Here is a 4702-nt window from a genome sequence, read left to right as displayed (position 1 = left end):
GCTACCGGTCAAATACCCGGTAGGCCGACGGACCTTTAGGGCCGATGTAACGTAAATTATTTATTTATATAGCCTAACTGATTTTAAAAAATGGGCCAACGATCGGCCCATAAAGCAAATGCCTATACTGACATTGGGCTGGCCCAATCACATCTCTTACTAGCCCCCACTCCCTCCCCCTCTGCTCGAGCTGTTTCTTGTGTTGTGGGCCAAAAAAAACCCAAATGGGCGAAAATAACCGATATGTTTGGTACTGGAGCTTCTAGCCTCAACATCAGCTGCATAGCCTACCCTGCATAATGCAGGCACAGGACCTTGAAGGAGTAAAGGAGAGCCCGGGCCACTGCCAGGCAGAGGTGGAGGCCTGGGACAGTGAAACTGAGTGAAAGTGACAGTGCTGAGGGACAGCGAGAGAGCAGGAGGAGAGCAGGGGTGAAGTGGTAAGCATGGAGTAGCTCAACCTGTAGGGAGGGAGCAGGGAGGGAGGGTCATTTACAGTGGGGACGCTGGGGACATGTAGCCACCACTTTTTAAACGCATTTGTTAAAAATGTTCTGAAAAATAGCTTGCACCAAGAAATGTTAATTAATGAATAAAAATGCTACGAGAAAGGTTTATTTGCACAATAAGCCTGCAATCCAATGTAAATATAGAAGAAATCTCTGTATTAAAAAAAAGTAACTTAAGGTAAAAAAAGGATGAGCTACTGATTACTGCATTACATTCTATTATATTTTTCTATTCTGAATTGTCACAGACACCTACATTTTGACCTTCCCCTTCTAAAAATAAAGACTTTTCCACCAGAAAATCAGTGAAGGACCCCCTGATAATAATTAACACTGTCGGTGTTAATTATTATCAGAAAATGAGACAGTTGTTAGAGTTACTGTGTAGAGGTCATTTACTGTTGCTTTACAGACGTACTTTGGGTGGCAAAGGGGTGGTGGGGGGTGAAAACATGAAAGATTTCTGCGCTGGGCTAAGCCCCCAATGTTTCAAGAGCCTGGAAACGCCCCTGGGAGGCTCTACACAAGGACCACATCAGTGTGTCGGTTGAACCCCGGCTTTATTATTCCTCCCTGCAATCAACACCTGCACAAGGTTCCTACCTCAGCAGTTAACCTGATACTACATGTGCATCTCAAAAATGATTGGTTCCCAAATAAATAACCGCTGGTAGCTGCTGAGTGAAAGCCAAGATTAGTTTCACCTGCACCTTCTGTTTATGGACTCACCGTCGGACAGCGCTATAAAACACATAGTAACTGATGTGAAAAGAAACAGGCGAATATCCATCAAAAGAAAGCGATGCTCTTTTCAACAACAGGAAACAGATAATATATCAGAATCAATCCACTCATGGTCTAACTTATGTTACAGTGCGAAGTCTACGTTGCTCTGCAGAGAGTGAAGACGCTTTTAATGTGTTAAACCAAAACTGGCAATTTCCTTTGTTACTTATCGTCTATAAGTTTGGCGTCTTTACTGTGCTCCCGTCTGCTTGCACTTCCTTAGTTTGTGGGTTTACGATAGCCTGGTAACTGGTAAGTACAGGGTTTATCTACACTTTGTAGTAGGGATGGGACGCTCGATACTGACGTGTCGACGCTGTGTCGAGATCCCGAAGCTCAGACGTTTCCAAACACTGCTCATTTCTTTTCAAGTAATATGTTATTCTTTCTGGATCATTTTCTCCATGGTTTTACACACATGTGAAGTTAAAGCTATCGGTCTATAGTTATCTGGATTTGTAGAATCTTTCCCAGGTTTCTAAATTCTTTCCACCCTACTGGAAGCTTACCCTCCTCACAAACCTTGTAAAATAACTCCAGTACTTTACCCAATGCAGAACCATTTAAATGTTCTATCATAGTATAGCTTATATTGTCTTTTCCAGGAGCCGTTCTTTTACACTTACTCAGAGCCCTCCTCAGCTCAGGCACGGTAAAGGCCTCATCTAGAGGACTCTGATTAGCGTTTACGTACCTCCGGATACCTATCTAATGTTTGCTGTCTTCTGATTTTACCTTCTTCTGTCGAATTATCTGAACTATGAATCTTAACAAAGTTCTTTACCAACATCTCTGCCTTTTCCTTATTCTCACAAGCTATTTCTTCCCCTTTCTTCAGCTCTGGAAAGTCCTTATCTTGCCTGATTCCCCTCATTCTATTAATCATTCCCCACACTTTATCTAGTGGTGATGTTCTTCCAATAGTTGAACAGAATTCTCTCCAATACATCTTTTTTGCCCTTTTGATTACCTTCCTTACTACTGAGCACTTTCATAATCTAGTCAATTTGACATTGAATGATTTCTTTTCAGTTCTCATTTTATTTAACATTTTATTTCTATCTCTGATGGCTTCAGAACATTCTTTGTTCCACCGTGGTACCATTTTAACTTTCTTTTTTACTAATACTCGTTCCAGTTGCTCCTGATGCTCATTTAATATAGCTTTGATAATACTTTCATTTATTTCAGCCACTTCCCCTGACATGTCAATCCTATTAAACTCCTCATCACAACATGCAAATTTACTCCAGTCTGCTTTCCCCAGTTTCCATCTTGTAACCCTGTAATAGTCACCTATTCTGCCTTCAGGTACAGATTTGAATGTGCTGGTTAACATGCTCTGAGTGTATTGGTTCTTCCTTCATGTGCCTGTGGTGGAATCACGGATTGCTATAAAGGACTTTCCTTCGTGTTCTTTTTTCTTCATTATTGTTTTGCCACCGGAGAGCTTTTAAAAGGAGAGTGGGAAGTGACGTTTGGGGGGAACTCTGGAGTGCAACAGGTGGAGCGGTCTGGGTTTAGTGGGCTCTGTGTAATGTTTGCCAGACGAACTCCACAAAGGAACAAAGAAACTCTTTTTGCCGGATTATATGTTGGGACCTTTCTGGACTGCGGCATCATCTTATCGGCTAAACAGACTGTGGCGAGGTTGTGTAAATTAACTGGAACTTTATTGACTGCGGCGGCTCGCCACGCTTCACCTGCTATCTTTTTGTTTTCTTCTTTTTAACGCAGAGGACATCTGGTTCAATCCGGACAATTTAAGTCGTTAGAATGAAAATGAACTGCTGGCACATCGGGGGTTTTGAAGGGTGTATTGAATGTGTGTGGGAAATGGTGATAAAGTCTGTAATGTTGGTTTGATGTGTCGGAGTGCGGCCGAGCCTCCAGCGACTAATATCTGTGAGTGTTGCCCGGCGTGGTATAACCTGGTATATCTCCAAATACACGCTGAGAAACTCATCATGTGGACTTTTTTCGTTAATGTATATTTTTTTAAAGTGTGTACAGGTGCAGGATAATTGCTTATCTGGTTTAGGTAGGGGTGGTTTAACGAAAGTAAGCAGGGCCCTGTTTCAGGAAGCGGGTTTAGTGAAAACTCTGAGTAAGTTGAGCCCGAGATGAAGAAAACTCTGGGTTTTTGGTTTCAGAGAGCGAGATCAGATAAACTCTAGGTCTGTGAACCTGACCTGATCGGAGGAGGTTTACTTCAACTAACGCTGAGTTTCTCTGACTCGTCCCCTCCTGCAGAGCCTGAAGTGGCAGTGTGACATTTCCTCATTCAGACTGTCGATATCAAAGCACATATTGGAACACAGTTACGTTTTTAGAAACATCGAAATCACGGTTAAATAGGCTGTTAGGTTTTTATTTTTATTTTTTTTACCTAAACATGATCTTGAACATGACTCTTTATGATCAATCTGTCATCGATGTTTGGACAGAGAGTTTTCTTTGGACATCGTGGATTTATCCTCAGCACAGAATCAAATCTATAGACTACACTGTCCTTTATAACACAGTGACTCTGTGGACATTAAGGCAGCTGTCAGGCTGGCAACAGTTGCACAAAAACACTTACCATAAGCTACAGTGCTGCAGTAATCACTGTTTAAACTAAGCTGTATAAAACTGATCAGTGAACAGTAACCTTTCATATTGTAGTCGCACAGATTGAACATTCCTCTCAGTTATCAGCTGGATATGATGTGAAGATTTCTGAGTGAGGATGACTGTGGTGCGGCTGAAACAAATGGCCTACATGTTTAAAAGGGAGTTTTTCATTCTCTGCTGATAGTCTGAATGTGTTTTGACAGCATTTCATAAAATACGAAATGAGCAAGATTTTATTAATGTAACATAGACGTCAGTTTGAACCTAGACACATTTTACATTGCAAAAAAATTATTAATGGGCATAGGCCTGTCACTTTACAATCAGAGGTCCATGAGGAGCCTAAACTGTGTCTAATCTGTTCGATTAATATTTTCAGTTATTGTCACCGGCATTTAGTCCCGTCAGGCTCCAGCTGAATAAACAGGCCTGTAGCTGTTTAAAATGAGTAACAGGCTGGAGGAGAATTCCAGCTCTTTATCATTCATTAAAGAAATTCCAGTTTGGTAAATGATGAATGAACAACACTGTATAAAATGTAATAATGTTCACGTATCGATCCTCCACTCCTGCGTTTTAAAGCCAATCATGCGTTGGCAGCGTTCATATTTCAAGCTCCACCAGATTAAAATGGAGGCTCTGCCTTTATTTACCCGTTGCCATGGTGAATCGTAGTATCGGAGCTCCACTGATGAGGCTTTTTTTCATCCCCACGCACGCGCTTCCATCAGGCCCAACATACTCAGACTGAACTGATTCTGATCAGCTGTTCTGGAACCGAAAACTCAGTT

The sequence above is a fragment of the Micropterus salmoides genome, unplaced genomic scaffold (genome assembly GCF_014851395.1).
Source record: "Micropterus salmoides isolate LMB-PRFRI ecotype aquatic unplaced genomic scaffold, ASM1485139v1 Ms_hic_scaffold_2, whole genome shotgun sequence".
NCBI lineage: Eukaryota > Metazoa > Chordata > Actinopteri > Centrarchiformes > Centrarchidae > Micropterus > Micropterus salmoides.
The sequence above is the reverse complement of the archived record's forward strand: the minus strand, read 5'-3'. Positions refer to the sequence as shown.